General features: G+C 40.3%; 1 long non-coding RNA gene across 1 annotated transcript in view; it reads left to right on the plus strand.

The window, feature by feature from the left end:
* Positions 1–16,490, plus strand: part of LOC116640749 — a 79,926-nt gene that overhangs the window by 53,088 nt on the left and 10,348 nt on the right. The window lies entirely within an intron of this gene.

Raw genomic sequence — 16,490 nt, forward strand, 5'->3', positions numbered from 1 at the left:
ATTTAACAGGCCATTTTTTTCTTCTATTGAGCATTACAGCTAAAAAATATCCTTACGTTTACATATAAAGCAGTGAGGTCTAAAGTTATGTTATTTTAGCATATGGTCCTATTTCTGAAATGCTAATTTTAGTAGATATTTAGGCAGTTAGTGCAAACATTGAAATAAGAAAATCCATCACCTACATTCTACAAGTTATATTTCCCACTTAGAGCTAATGTTTTCAAACTGTCCACACTTTGGGGCGCCTGGGTGGCTCAGTTGGTTAAGCGACTGCCTTCGGCTCAGGTCATGATCCTGGAGTCCCAGGATCGAGTCCCGCATCGGGCTCCCTGCTCGGCAGGGAGTCTGCTTCTCCCTCTGACCCTCCCCCCTCTCATGTGCTTGCTCTCTCTCATTCTCTCTCTCTCAAATAAAAAAAAAAAAACAAAAAAAACAAACTGTCCACACTTCATTTTAATCAACTTTTATTTTCTGTTGTCCTATTATCACTTTACTGAATCAACTTATGAAGCTTGTATTTAAAAAACAATGTTGCTCATGATTTCAGTAGCTCAGTAATCAGTCCTTTAGCTGGATGGGAAGAAATTAATCTCAAGATCAGGGGCCAAGTCTTAGGTCATCCAAAAGCATCTCTCAGCATGCATGAATTCCAGAATTTCACCTGTAACTGCACTTTAATGAAGAGAAGATATAAAAAGCATCTCAGATCATATCTGCACCAAGCAAATTATTAACATTGCAGACTGAGTCTTTTTTTTTTTCACCGAAAGATCAAAATTATTCTCTTTTTTTAAACAGGTAAATACAGTTTGCCAAGTAAATATTTGCAGTCATTAAATAAATATTGGGATGTTAACTATGCCTAAGAACTGTGCTTGTTACTATAAAACAGGCTGAAGAAAAGATGGAAAATTTATTTTCCAAGTTTCCCAAGTTTTAAAATGTATTACCTATAAATGTTTCTCTTAGAGGCCTCTGATCTATATATCATAGAATGCCATAAAAATGGCTACATTTTTGTTCATTTAGCACAAATTCTTTGAAACTTTGGCCAAAACAATTCAACTTTTTAAAAATTAAAATAGATATTTCTCCAATGTGTTTTTGGGTGGCTTAAGTTATCTAAAAAACATGTTTGAAGCAGTACCCAGAAAGCACATCCTGACAAACAGAAAATGTTGATTTTGTGAATAATTCCCTGCTTGTTAGTATATGAGCATCTGGGTATCTGATGAAATGCACACTAAGATGTTACCCTCTCCACCAAATTCTCAGTTTTCTGTGTGTGCACACAGTACTTCCATGACTGGGAAGCTATTGACCATGAAACGCACCATTGATTAAGTAACAGACATTTGGGGAAAAAGAAACCACTCTATAAAATGTATACATGGTTATAAATGTTAAAATAGAGAGAAAGGTATACCTTAGAATCCAGGTAATATAATATTCTCATAAACATGCCTGTACATACATATATAATACATTTTTTTCTCCTAAGCATACCTATATATATGTTCATCTCTTTCTCTCTCTCTCTCACTCACACACATACACACACACGAACACACACATCACCTATGTGGGAAAACCTCCAACATCACAGTAAATATATTTCAATCTCACATCCCGACTAACACATGCCATATACATGCCATCAGTAGAAACACACTTCTCACATAGTGATGCAATTCCACAGTTTGGGTGCCATTTTCCATGCTTTAAATATTACAGTGCAAACGATGATTTCAGTGTGACATATTGTGGGGAGTGTAAATTTACAGCAGTCGGGAAATTCCCGAAGTATGTGAAGAACTTCTAAATATCACATGTGCACACAATGACTGAATATAAATAATAAAGAATGATCTTTTTTAAAAAAAATTTTTATTTATTTGTCAGAGAGAGAGAGCACAAGCAGGGGGAGTGACAGGCAGAAGTGGACTTCACACTGAGCAGGGAGCCTGATGTGGGACCTAATCTCAAGACTCTGGGATCATGACCTGAGCTGAAAGCAGATGCTTAACCAACTGAGCCACCTAGGCGTCCCAGTAGAGAATGATCTTAACATTGATTTTCATTGTGTTTAGAGGCACTTAAATCATATCACAAATGAAACTGCATTATTTCTATGTTGATTTATATAATTTTAATTATTTAGGGCCAATCACTTTCTAAAACTCTAAATAAAGTAAAGAGGTTATATGTGACATTTTGAGGGGAAATTTAAACATGGCTCCTAGCCACAGGAGGAAAATATAAGGCAAAGGATAACAGATAAACAAGAATGGAAGATGACATAGCCATCTGTTACCTTCCCAAAGGACATGTTGGTTTTTCATGACGGTGTTTCCTGTTTTCTTTTTCAATGCTTTACTGGGCAGCATGCTGCTCAGTTAGCAACAGTCAGGTATAGGTTTCAGACAGACACTATTGATAATAGCTAACTGACTTTAGGTATCCCTAATATATACCCTGGCTGATCCTAACAGATTTTGGACAATGGTTAAAACTTTAGGGCACAGGTTTAACCCCAGGTAAGAATCTCAAAGCTACTAAAGAAAAGATAAACTTTTCACATACATGTACACATATATACATATATTTCAAATGCAAGGCAAAAAATTATATAGAAAAAGTCATTAGAATGAAGGGGGGGAAATCGGAGGGGGAGACGAACCATGAGAGATGATGGACTCTGGAAAACAAACTGAGGGTTCTAGAGGGGAGGGGGGTGGGAGGATGGGTTAGCCTGGTGATGGGTATTAAAGAGGGCACGTTCTGCATGGAGCACTGGGTGTTATGCACAAACAATGAATCATGGAACACTACATCAAAAACTAATGATGTAATGTATGGTGATTAACACAACAATAAAAAAGTTAAAAAAAAAAAAAGAAAAAGTCATTAGAGAAAGTAAAGATATCAGGCTCTAGGAGATAATGTACCAGGATAATCTTAAACTATCCCATGACAAACAACTAGAAATGTCAGATAAAATAAAACAGTATTTTTTTGTAAGTGTATAGAAGTCTCTGTAAGAAACAGAAATCCTTAGATGCTAATAATGAAGAGGGAACTGAAAACCTGAGAGGTAAGAATGTGTGCTCTGATACAAATAATCCAATTAAAAATGGGCAGAAGACATGAGCAGACATTTCTCCAAAGAAGACATCCAGATGGCTAACAGACACATGAAAAGATGCTCAACATCACTAATCATCAGGGAAATGCAAATCAAAACCGTGATGAGATACCACCTCACACCTGTCAGAATGGCTAAAATCAAAAATATAAGAAACCACAAGTGTTGGCGAGGATGTGGAGAAAGGGGAACTCTCGTGAACTGTTGGTGGGAATGCAAACTGGTGCAGCCACTCTGGAAGACAATATGGAGGTTCTTCAAAAAATTAAAAATAGAACTATGATCCAGTAATTGTACAATTGGGTATTTGCCCCCAAAATACAAAAACACGAATTCAAAGGGATACATGCGTCCCTATGTTTATTGCAGCATTATTTACAATAGCCAAGAAATGGAAGCAACCTAAGTGTCCATCAATAGATGAATGGATAAAGAAGATATGGTATATATATATATATATATATATCCCATATATATATATATATATCCCATATATATATATATGGAATAAAAGAATGAAATCCTGCCATTTGCAACAACATGGGTGAATCTACAGAGTATAATGCTAAGTGAAATAAGTCAGTCAGAGAAAGACAAATACCATATGATTTTACTCCTCTGTGGAATTTAAGAAACAAAACAAATGAACAAGGGGAAAAAAGAGAGAGAGAAAAAAACCCCAAACAGATTCTTAACTGTAGAGAACAAAGAGATGATTACCAGAGAAGAGGTGGGTGGGAGGACGGGTGAAATAGGTGATGGGGATTAAGAGTACATTTATCTTGACGAACACTGAGTAATATATGGAACTGTCGAATCACTATATTGTACACCTGAAATGAATATAACACTGTATGTTAACTACACTGGAATTAATATATATATAAAAAAAGAATGTGCTCTGATAAAGGGGCTATTTTAGAAAATAGCTATCCATTGCAGTAACCTAAGAGCTTGAGTAATTTTTCCTTTTATGTTGACTTAAATTTCTATAAATCTTATCTTAAAATTATAAATCTGATGTGCACATATTTTAAGTGTGTAATTTGATGAGTTTAAAAAAATGTATATATCCATGTAACCAATCAAGAGATAGAACATCTCCATCCCAGAACGTTCCCTTAGCCCCCTTCCAGGCAATCTCTACATCCACAGGCAATTATTCTGATTCCAATCACCACAGATTCCTATCACCACGTTCTTGAATTTTACATAAATGGAATCATAATGTATGTATTTTTTTATGTATGGCTTCTTAAAAATGGCACAGGAAGATCCATGTTTCTACACATAACTACGCCCAATGGGGTTGCTTAACTCCAACAAAATTTAATAATGATGAAGGGTTTGTTTTTTTTTTTTTGAGAATGGCAATCTTACACTCTGCTATACTGTAAAGGGAATACAGAGGATTCTAGAATCAATCTCCTGTTCCACCTCATTAAGAAGCTGTTAGAACCCTTAACCAGTGTGGATGGATAAGAGCCTCTGTATTGGTCCTATCTTTATGGTGCAAGTAATTTCCGTCACACAGGTATAGATCTGTGTGCAAATGTTGACTTTCTCTTCAAAGATCATAGTTTCAAGATTTGGTCTTTGCAGGATGCACTTATTTATAGATCACCTTCAAACATGGAGCCTTTGTTATTTTGCTAACCTGAGAAATCCTGCAGTTTTATGTTTCTAACACAGGTTTGCTGGGTCTTCTTCTCTGGAGCTGGGGATGAGGTAGGTTTCATTCTGTTTTCCTGGGACAAAGATATGGAAAGGCTTTGCTATCTAATTTCCTTATAAAATAGCTTACTGTGGGGCACCTGTGGGGCTCATTCGGCTAAGCATCTGCCTTCAGCTCAGGTCATGATCCTGGGGTCATGGAATAGAGCCCCACGTCGGAGTCCCTGCTCAGTGGGGAGTCTGCTTCTCCCTCTGCCTCTGCCCCCCACTTGTGCTCTCTCTCTCTCAAATAAATGAATAAATATATTTTAAAAAATATCTTACTGCTTGAAGAAGCTTTTGTGCAGGACCTTTATGCCTCCTCCAATCAACAACTGCACAGAACTTCTATTTAATTAATTTTCTTCCAAAATTTTATGGGTTACATGCACTGCAAGGAGCCTGGAGCAGTGGGAGGCTGTGAGAGGGACCCTAGACTGGTTTCCTTTCACCCTTTCTAAAGATGGTGGTGAGGATAGTGGCCTAGAAATGTTACGGCATTTCTTTGGCTCTCCAGATATAGGAATTAATGAATGAATGATTTTTTTTTAAAAGATGCCTATGCAGACGGAGTGCCTGGGTGGTTTAGTTGGTTTAGCATCTGACTCTTGGTTCCTGCTCAGGTCATGATATCATGGTCATGGGCTCCAGCCCTGTGAGGGCTCCATGCTCAGCGCTCAGCACAGAGTCTACTTGGGATTCTCTCCCTTCCCCTCTCCCTCCCTCTTTGCCCCTCTCCCCACACACACTCTCTCTCTAAAATAAATAAACAAAACCTTTAAAAAAATGCCTGCAGAGAAGCTAAGATACCCAACTGTAAATTCCCCACCTTGAAGATATTCTTCTGCATATCACTGCATTCAAGTGAGTGAGTGTTTGGAGCTTACTAGGTAATGACTGGTGCCTGCCCCGAGCTACATACAAAGTTGCAGGATGGCTGGCATCCTTCAGGTGCTCCAAACAAGTGAGCACATGATCAGTAAAATGCCCCTGCTGACTTGTTAAATGGGGCTGTGCTAGCTTCCCAGGCTTGAAAAGAAATGCAGGCGGTAACATCCTAGCAAAGCTCGGCCCACATGGCAAGCCAGTGACCTTAGCGGATGAGCTCTCTCAGCTCCTCTCCCCATGTGAACACCTGTCAATATGTGTGCCTCTTTTCTCCCACTGGTCAAATTTTAGATGTTTTAGTTAGTCCATGATGGCAAAGGTCTTCCTTGTTTGAAGCTCCAGGCAGGGTTTAATCACAGTGGCTCAGAGCTGGAATGGCCTTAAAGGTCTGGCTAAATCAAGGCTGCTGGGATTTAGATTTGTGCTTTGTGACATCCCACTGGAGGCCATCTCTATCACAGCAGGTGAAGGAGGGAGAAAACATTTCAGTTGGGCCAGAGCGGGAGTGGGGAGAAAAAAGGGAGGTGAGTAATGGCTCCCTGACCCATGCAGGAATGGAGGCATCTGGGCTCAGGGGGAGGAAGAAACAGGCCAGTAAGGACAAGGGGACTGGGACAGATCTGGGGGGCAGTGAGAAGTTCAAGACCTCTGACATTGGGAGATCACAGCGAAGACTGAAAATGAGCAGAACGGGACCCGGGAAAGACCGTGGGCCATGAACCACAAGCAGAAGAGAGGTAATTGAGCAGCCTTACCCCAGCGGGCACCACCTTAGCAGGAGACGGTTACTGGGCAGATGCTGGAGGCCCCCGTCTTGGCTGGGTCTGTGACAGCTGGGTGAGGAGTCAGCACCCGGCAGTCATTCAACCTTTTTTGAAGCCCAGTCTCTAGTCATTTCTGAAAAAAAGACAAAAAAATTGAGGAGGAGCTGTGGTTTTTTCCTTCAGAGGTGATATGAGTGAACCCATTATGTGTTTCACTAATAAAAGCAATCACAACCTAAGAGCAGCCAATGTGGGGTTGAGGAACGAACGCTACTTTAATACATTTGGTCCATCTGTGATGTTGCTGATAGTATTGGCAAAGGATAGACACGGTTTGTCCAGCAGCAACACATAAGGATTTGTCAACATACCACCACCCCCTAGAAATACATTCAGAAAGTAGAGTGGGGCTTTTACTCATTTAAGAGACCAGAGAGAGCTAGCTTGCGTACTACATGTACTTCAGGAATAGATAAAAACGGATTTCTCAGCAGGTGCCTCTCCATATCCCCAGTGCCTCCATCTTGCTTCCAGTGGCACCGAACTGCACACACCAGCCAGTCCCTCCCCTTTCCCGAAATCTGGGTCCCCCCTTCTGGGCAGCACCTCCATGCATGAACCGTCACAGGCACGTGCTCTGTACTCAAATACCCTGCTTCAAATCCTGGCTCTTACTGGCCGTATAAACTTTGGATGCGCTTTTTTTGTTGTTGTTTTTTAAAGAGAGAGCGTGCAGGCAGGGGGTGGGGGGCAGAGGGAGAGGGAGAGAGAGCATCTTAAGCAGACTCCATGTGCAGTGTGGCGCCTCATGCGGGGCTGCATCTCATGACCCCAGGATCATGGGGTCGAAACCAAGAGCCGAAACCAAGAGCTGATGCTTGACCAACTGAGCCACCCAGGTGCCGCAAGGATGTGTTTCAATTTCTTCATCTACAAAACAGAAAATATAGGGTGTAAGCTTCAATTTCTTCATCTAAAAAAACAGAAAATATAGGACCATAGGGTCATTATGAGAATCACATTTAATCATTTATGTAAAACACATACCACAGTATCTGAGGCATAAGCGCTCAGTAAATACCTTCATCATCATCATTTTCTCAGGTCTTCTCCCCACTCAGTTTATGCCTGCTCTACGTCTTTCTGCCTCCCCTTACAGGGACAGAGCCGGCAACAGCAGCTCCATCTCATGCACTGTCTCTGACATCAGTCTGCCGAACCAAGGTATGCCCAAAGCACAGCATTCCAACAATACCAGGGCGAGAAAGGAACATTCTTGACCAGATCTTTGTGAACATTTTATTTTAAAGATTTTATTTATTTATTTGAGAGAGCGAGTGAGCATGCACAAATTGGAGGAGGGGCAGAGGGAGACGGAGAAGCAGACTCCCTGCTGAACAGGGAGCCCAATGTGGGGCTCAAACCCAGGGCCCTGGGATCATGACCTGAGCCAAAGGTGGACACTTAACTGACTGGGCCACACAGGTGCCCTCTTTTCGAACATTTTAAACCAAGCAATAAAGCAGGTTTCGATGGTACATATTTATTATACTATTAATCTGTCTGATGGAAGCACGTGGTATACAGTTAGGGCATCCTAATGATTTTTAGCCAAATAAATGATGCCTGGAACTTTTCTGACTAGCAAATCAAGTCACATGCTCCTTCTCGTATCAGGTGGCTTCTAAACTTCTGGGAACAGGAAAGCCATGCTGGAATCCAATCTACTGTGGGAGAGAAATACATCCATAGGCAAGCCATGGTAATGTCATGTGGTGATGCTGCCATTCAGAGAGATGACAATACCGTACTGTTTACTGAGTTCCCACTCTGTGTCTGGCATTATACTAGTCAGTTCCCATATTGCGACGTATTTAATTCTCGTAACAACTCTTCAAGAAAGGTCTTATTACCCCAATGACACAGATGAGGAGGCTAATGCAATCTGGCTCAGGGGCACCGACTTAGCAAGTGGCAGAGCTCCTGTAGCAACTTGTAATTTAGGTCTGTCCGACCCCAAAAGTACTAATCCACACTGGGTGCTAGGAGGCTGGGAGAGGGCTGGCAAGGGCCTGGCTGAAGAGTGACTGATTTCATAAGGAAGACAGGAAGCATCGCAAAGGAGATGAACTTGACCTTGTAGAATAAGAAGTTTGCGAGTTCAACAGGAAAGAAAGAGCATTTTAGCAAAGGCCATGTTGGCAAAGGTGTGGAAGCATGCCGTATTTGGGAAACTGTGACAGAGTGGCCCAGTGTGATGGTGGCACTGAGCACATGGATGGGGCTATAGTCCCTTCTAAGTAGATTAGTGTGTCCCAGCACTGGGACCAGCGCCTCACTTCACTCATGACTTCCAGTGTAGACCATGTTGCCTTGTCCCAGCTGGCGCCGCATTTCTAATCCGTTTCTGCTTTCCTCAGCTCCCAGTGCTGTGCCACCTGACACCTAATACTGCCCTTCTGAGACAAACCCCTGGCTTCTTTTCCTGATCAGCATTGATCCCTCCAACTAGTCTGCTTCCAGAAGTCAAGACAATTGACCCGTCCAATCTAGGTTGAGACAGAAGACATTATCCATGTGCCTTCTGTTTCCTAGTTCCAGAAATCGGCCTGGACTTTACCCTGTAGGCCAGGAGCTCTTAACTTGGAATACATGGACAGGCTCCGTGGAATCATGAACCACTAGAATTCTAGGATAAATATTGTAACTGAACTATTAAAGGGACATGAAGCTTTCACTAGATTCCCAAAGGGAAATATGACTTTCTCAAAAGATCAAAAACCATACAAATGCCACACTGTTCAATACTGTAGCCATTAGCTACATATGGTGATTTACATTATCTAAAATTAAATAAAATTAGAAATTCAGTTTCTCAATCTCACTAACCACACTTCAAATGCACATATAGACATTAGCACAGATTATAGGACATTTCCATCATTGTAGATAGTTCTATTGGATAGGGCTGGCATAGATAACGAGGTGCCACGGAGGATGGCAAAGAGGGGAATCACCTGTGGCGTAAAAGGCTAACTAACAGCAAGTGGAGGACAGATCTGGGGAGGGAAAAGCTACGAGTTGGGAGGGTCTGGGAGGAATCAATCTCATACAGTAGGGTTGGGAATGGAAAGGAGGTCACAAGTGTGAGAAATATGTCAGAGCACTTAGGGAAGGACTAGATGAGGGGATAGAGGCAGAGAAAGAAGTCAAAGCCAACTCGAAGTTTTCTCATGCCCACATGGGTTCCTCTCCAGCCTCCCTCTCCTTCTACTGCTTTCCCATTCTCTTTCAACAGCCTGGGCCAGGTCCTGGGTCAGGGCCCTCACCCTGCCATTCCCTCTGCCTAGAATATTCTTCTTCCAGAGATCCAAATGTCTTCTTCCCTCACCAGCATGAGTGACTAAGAGATGGGGAGACAGTGAATGTCACAGAAGCAGGTGTGAGGGTGAAAAAGCTGATGAGTCATTCTGCTGATGTGAGTCTGGAGGGGCCAACAAAATGCTGAGTCATCACAGATCAGTGACGCATATTCACTAAAGAAGGGCAGATAGTCACCACCAGACCTGGCCCTGAGCAGCATCGGGAAACAGGTGAAACCGCTCTCTCACCCCAGGTACCCAAGGCCCTCAAGTATTCACCATCTTTTCAGATCTTTTCTCAGGAAATGTCCTGATAAACTTATCAATACTGAGTACTAAGACACTAATATGTACAGTATGGTAGCCAACCCAAATGCTTTTCATTTTAATGTAGGAAAGGGTCCTAACCCATAAGACTGAATCTCTAATGGTGGATTTTTATGCATTGCTGACAAATCTGGTGAGAACACACTTCCCCTATTCCTTCTACTCCTGATACCTCATAGGTGGGCTCCTCATCTCCTTATGAGCTGACTAAAGCAATTTTTGAAAGGCATTTAGCAAAGAGGGTGGACAGAAAAATTCTTTGTGACTAACTCTCCATTACTCAGAAAATGTAAATGGATCAAACGTCCCATCCCCTCCCCCTCTGAGCATGTTGGTAATCACAATGTTACTGTATAATGTGAAAATTTCCAAATAGAACTAAACTCAGGTCTATAAATATACATGATTAAGGCTTCAAATATAGCACTGCTTTATTTTCATGGGGGCTATTTCTGTGTGGTGATTGCTTGGCTGATTTGCAATTTCAGAATACAAATGGCTTTTCTCCATAACTAATGGGAAACTTGGCAGGGTGCTGCACACCCAGGCCCTCCTGAAAAAGTCTGTTAAATAGTGGTAAGTGCTCTTTCTCTGTATTACATAAGCAGAGCTGACAAAAGGCAACAGTACAACTCCAGAGCCTGCTAAAGTGAAATAGTGTTTGTTTGGTTTCTCTTCTTATGCTAGAGGAATTCTGACTCTTCTGGTAATAAATCATGAAATGATCATGAGCACATATCCCTATGATAGTCTCCATTAAAAATACTATGGTACAAATTAGGAATAATGCCAATGGAGAGTTCTCAGACACTGGATTTACAAGTAACTAAAAAATGTTTAAATAAGAATGGTGTAAATACACTCATAACCATGGGGACAGAACCAAAAAAAAAAAAGGGAATGCCTGAAGTAAGGAGCTCAATGGCTGTTACAAGCAAAACACTGACTGAAGAGTTTATTATCTCCATCTAATAGGGAGAACAGTGTAAGTATGACCTATGGTGATCTCAGTACCATAAAGCAAGTTTTCTAATATCATCACAGACAGTACAACCCACCTTGGAGCCAGGCCTTTGTAGATCAATATAACAAAATGGTTCTATTTTGAAGCAGTTTGGAGAATGATGCACTTTGGTGTCAAAGTTCAAATCCCAGTTCTCTCACTTATACATTTTCTGACTTTGGATAAATAAGGCTTAGAGAAGTTTTCTCAAATGTACAATGGGGATTTTAAAGTAATACCTATGTTTTAGGGTTATTAAGAAAAATCAAATGAGAGAGGATATAAAACCACAGTAAATACCCAGTAAACATCTTTAATATTTTATCTAAAAGTCTATCTTCAGAGTCTCTCACTGATTTGTGAGCCTCCTCCTCCTGGCTCCATGGTCCCTCTTCCTAGAGAACCTTAAAACATTTCTTCCTGCCAGACACTTCTAAGGATGTAGTCAGGCCAGATGTTGAATTAGAACTCAAGTCAATGGCAGGGCCCCCAAACCTTGTGTGGAAGAAACAGATCTCACTGGAGTGGTTGTTTTCATTAAAACAGAACTCCAGGTAAGGAGGCAGAATTAGGGGGAAATTAATCAAGTTTCGGTTTTAAGACTCTTCTTTTGGATGGCCCCTTCTAAGACCTTATGCCTAATTTTGTATTCATAAATTTGCATCCTTTTTCCTTAAAGATGGCTCTTAAAATTGTATATGCTTTGAGCCCACCAAAACTCACAAGTGCTCCTGTCTATTGCATAAGCTGTAAGCCCACCTGGCAGCAGGGCTGACCTGAAGATGGGGGTCACAGGGCTAGCCTCAGGTGTCTGCTTTCCACCTTCTGCTGATGAGTCCCAGGAGTGGTCAGAGATCAGGGATAAGGCCATGTTGCAGGTGGGTCTAGAGGTTCCTAGATGAAAAGAAGAGCCAAGTGGTATCAGGAATGAGGGAGGGTCTGACCAAGCTGAGGATTAAGGGTAATTTTTCTGCAACAATACAACTCCTGAGACTGCTAAAGTTAAATAGTGTTTTTTGGTTTCTTTTCTTATGCTAGAGGGATACTGACTCAAAAGTTAAAGTTCAATAAAATAAATAAGATGTGACAAAAACGGGTACAATAAGGCATTAAATCAGTGTTTCTCAAGTGCGATCCAGTCCGGCTCAGATGCTATAGCCTGACCAATACTCACTGAGAACCACTTAAAAACTAGATTAAAGAAAAAAAATCTGTTAGAAGGTCCTGGAAACCTGCTGAGATACTCAGGACTTGTGGGGAGGGAAGCTAACGGAGGAAATCCTAACTTTTTCCACAGTATTTTCCTCCTAGGGGCATGCAGTGGACTGAATGTTTGTGTCCTTCCCAAATTCGTAGGCTGAAATCTGAACCCTCCATGTCTCAGTATTTGGAGGTGGGGCTGTGGGAGGTGATTAGGTGGAGCCCTTATGCATGAGATTAGTGCTCTTACAAAAGGGACCACAGAAAACATTCTTGCCCTCTTTCTAAAATGTGAGGTCACAGTGAAAAGACTGTACTTTATGAAACAAAGTGGGTCTTCACCAGACCCGAATCTGCTGGCATGGAGATCTTGGACTCTCTAGCTCCCAGAACTGTGAGAAATAAAGGTTTGTCGTTTAAGCCACTCAGTCCATGGTATTTTTGTCATAGCAGTCCAAATGCAACAAAATAGGGCATTTGGCAATTCTTGGCGCAGGGCAAACAGTGAGAAATCAGCAATAATTTAATGGGACTGGGAAGATAAATACTGAAGTTTGGAGCTGCCAAGGGAATTAGGACTTAGAATTAAGATCCTAGAGAAAAATGGAATGCAAAAATGGGAGCTCACCATCAACATCAATTTTCCTCAGGTAATTTATTGATTAAGTTATGCATGACAAGAGGCTTGGAAGCCAAACAGAAAATGGGTGAAATAGCAAAGCAGAGTTTTGGGTCATTTCATAACGCTACGGAGACAAAAACTGAGTTCAGGACTGGCCACAGAGGACTGGTTCAAAAAATATCCCAGGCCTTCAGCTGGGACCTCTAGAGGACTACATCCTAGGACTGAGGGTGAGTTAGAGATAGCCTGACCTTCCCAGAGACAGCAAGCCAGTCTGGGGGAAGTATGGTCCCAGCTAGATGGAAGCAATCTAACATAGAAAAATTTTTACAAAATTTTATGTAAAAATAAAATGTATAACAACAATAACACAAAGCTGGATGATTTAATGTAGTTAGTATTATAAGTCTTAGCATCATCTGAGAAGTGGAATAGGTATTAATTCTTAGTAGACTGTAATAAGTCAAGAATGTCTTTTGTGGGGTGCCTGGGTGGCTCATTCAGTTAAAGTGTCCAGCTCTTGGTTTTGGCTTGGGTCATGATCTCATGGTCCTGGGATCGGGCCTCATGTCAGGCTCCACACTCAGCTCAGTCTGCTTGTCCCTCTCCCTCTGCCCCTCCCTCTGCTTGAGTGTGCTCTCATTCTCTCAAATAAATAAATAAATAACCTTAAAAAAAAAGAATGTCTTTTATAATCTTTAGGATAACTGGTAAAAGAATGTATTACTAATAAACTAAGAGAATGAGGAAAATAAAACCATAAAAAATACTTTATATATACAAAGGAAGTCAAGAAAGATGAGAAAAAAAGAACACAAAACATAGGGAAAATTAAATGGTTAAAATAAACCTGAATATATCAGCAATTATATAAAAGTAAAATGATCTCCTCTAGTTAAAAGACAAAAATCATTACACTAATTACATGAGTTGCTTACAAAAGAGAAATCTTAAATATAAGCATGCAGAAAGACTGAGTAGGAGGATAGAAAAAGATATGGCACGAAAAATCTAACCAAAAGAAAACTGGTACAATTATATTAATATAAGACAAGGTAGGCTTTAAGGCAAGAAGCATTACTAAAGTTGAAGAGGAACCATTTCCTCATGATAAAAAGGCCCATGAACCAGGAAGGTGTAATAATTACAAATGTGTATATATTTAATAACATAGTCTCAAAATGTATCAAGCAAGAATTGACAGAAGGCTAAGGAGAAAGAAATGAGTTCACAATCACAGACATGCTCTTGTTGGGCATGCCAAGAATACGTGACTGCTCTTTATTCAGGCCATTTCTCAAGGTTGCTGAATTTGCAGCAAGCAACCTTGATGGATGAGGTCAAGTCTCCCTCTGGGACAATAAACAAGCTGGCTTACTGCTTGCTCTCTGAGGGGTGGATTCCCCAGTGTTCCTCTGCTATAACACAATCCACTGAGTATGCAGGCATCCCTCAGGGCCCTCCACGTCACATCTCTGGGACTTGGGGAGCAAGAGGAACTGACACAAACAAGCCTGCTGATGCCCATGCTGCTTGCAGTGCCATGAGTGATGCAGCCTTCCGTGTATCAGCCGGGAGTTCTGCATCTTCAACGTATTGGCTTACAAGGAGGAAATCAAACTCCACACCCAACAATATGTTGCTTATGACAGAAACATCCTAAGCATAAGGACATAGAAATTTGAGTAAGTGGGACACCTGGGTGGCTGAGTCGGTTAAGCGTCTGCCTTCAGCTCAGGTCATGATCCCAGGGTCCTGGGATCAAGTCCCACATCAGGCTCCTTGCCCAGCGGAGAGTCTGCTTCTCCCTCTGCCTGCTGGTCCCCCTTACTTGTGCTTTCTCTCTCTCTCTCTGACAAATAAATAAATAAAATCTTAAAAAAAAAAAAAAAAAAAAAGAAAATTTGAGTAAGAGAATGGAAAAAAATATGCCATGCAAAAAGCAACTAAAAGAAAGCTGGTACAGCTATACTAATGTCAGAAAAGGTAGACTTTAAGGCAAGAAGAATATCTAGACATTTCTAAATAATAAAAAAATTCATCTATCAGGAAGGTATAATAATTCTGTTTGTGTGCTTTTAATAACATAGCCTCAAATTACAAAAAGTAAAATTTGATAAAACTAGAAGAAGAAATAACATACTGGAATTTTTTTTTAAACACACCTTTCTCAGTAACTGATAGAACAAGCAGACACCCCCCCCCCAAAAAAAAGTGAGACTATAAGGGATTTAAACAAAATAATTAACAAACTTGACCTAATATATATGTAATACATGTATTATTATATAATTATATACATATTTAAATATATTATGTAAAATGGTACCTTACTACTGTAGAATAGTCAATCTTCTCAAGTGCACATGAAACATGTACACAAAAGTCCCGACAAATTGAAAAGATTATCATCATACAGAGTATGTTCTCTGACTGCAGTGAAACAAAGCTAGAATCAATAACAAAAAGATAAGAAAAATGCCCAAATGCTTGGAACTGAAGTAATCCACTTCCTAAAAAGTTTTTTTTTTAATTGAGGTAAAATTCACATAATATAAAGTTAGCCATTTAAAGTGAAAAATTCAGTGATGTTTAGTGCGTTCACAATGTTGTACAACCACCATCTCTACTAAGTTCTAAAACATTTCCAACAAAATTGAAAAAAAGATGGATTATAAAGAAGTTACTACGGAAATTAAAAAAGCATTTTGAACTGGATGTTACTGAAAATATGATATGGGATGTATGGGATATAGCTCAAGCTTTGCTATGAAGATATTATACATTACTTTTGGCAATATAAATTGAACACATTCATAGAAAAACACAATTTACCAAACCAACACAACAAGAAACAGAATAGTTCTATACTATTAAATAAATTAAATTTGAAATTAAAAACCTTCCCACAAAGAAATCCCTAGGCTTAGATGATTTCACTGAATTGTTCCAAAATTTGAAAAAAAGAATACCAATTTTAGAAAATCTTTTCCAGTGAATAGAAAAAGAAAACACTTTCAACTCAATTTATGAGGCCAGCATAATCTTGATGTCCAGTTTGACAAGAATGATTCCATCATAATAATTATAGACCAATCTCTCTCATAAATATAAGAATCCTAATAAAAATATTAGCAAACTTAATATGACAGTTATTTTTTTTAATTAGGAATGTAAGGTTGCTTTCATATTTGAAAAACCTATCAATGTGAGGACTTTTTTTTTTTTTTTAAAGATTTTATTTATTTATTTGAGAGAAAGAGAATGAGAGAGAGAGAGCATGAGAGGGGGGAGGGTCAGAGGGAGAAGCAGACTCCCCGCCAAGCAGGGAGCCTGATGCGGGACTCGATCCAGGGACTCCAGGATCATGACCTGAGCTGAAGGCAGTCATTTAACCAACTGAGCCACCCAGGCGCCCCAAGGACTTCTGCTTCTGCTCATGAAATAGTAACTCATCAACTCA

Source organism: Phoca vitulina, unplaced genomic scaffold (assembly GCF_004348235.1).
Source record: "Phoca vitulina isolate PV1807 unplaced genomic scaffold, GSC_HSeal_1.0 scaffold20, whole genome shotgun sequence".
In the NCBI taxonomy this organism is placed as follows: domain Eukaryota; kingdom Metazoa; phylum Chordata; class Mammalia; order Carnivora; family Phocidae; genus Phoca; species Phoca vitulina.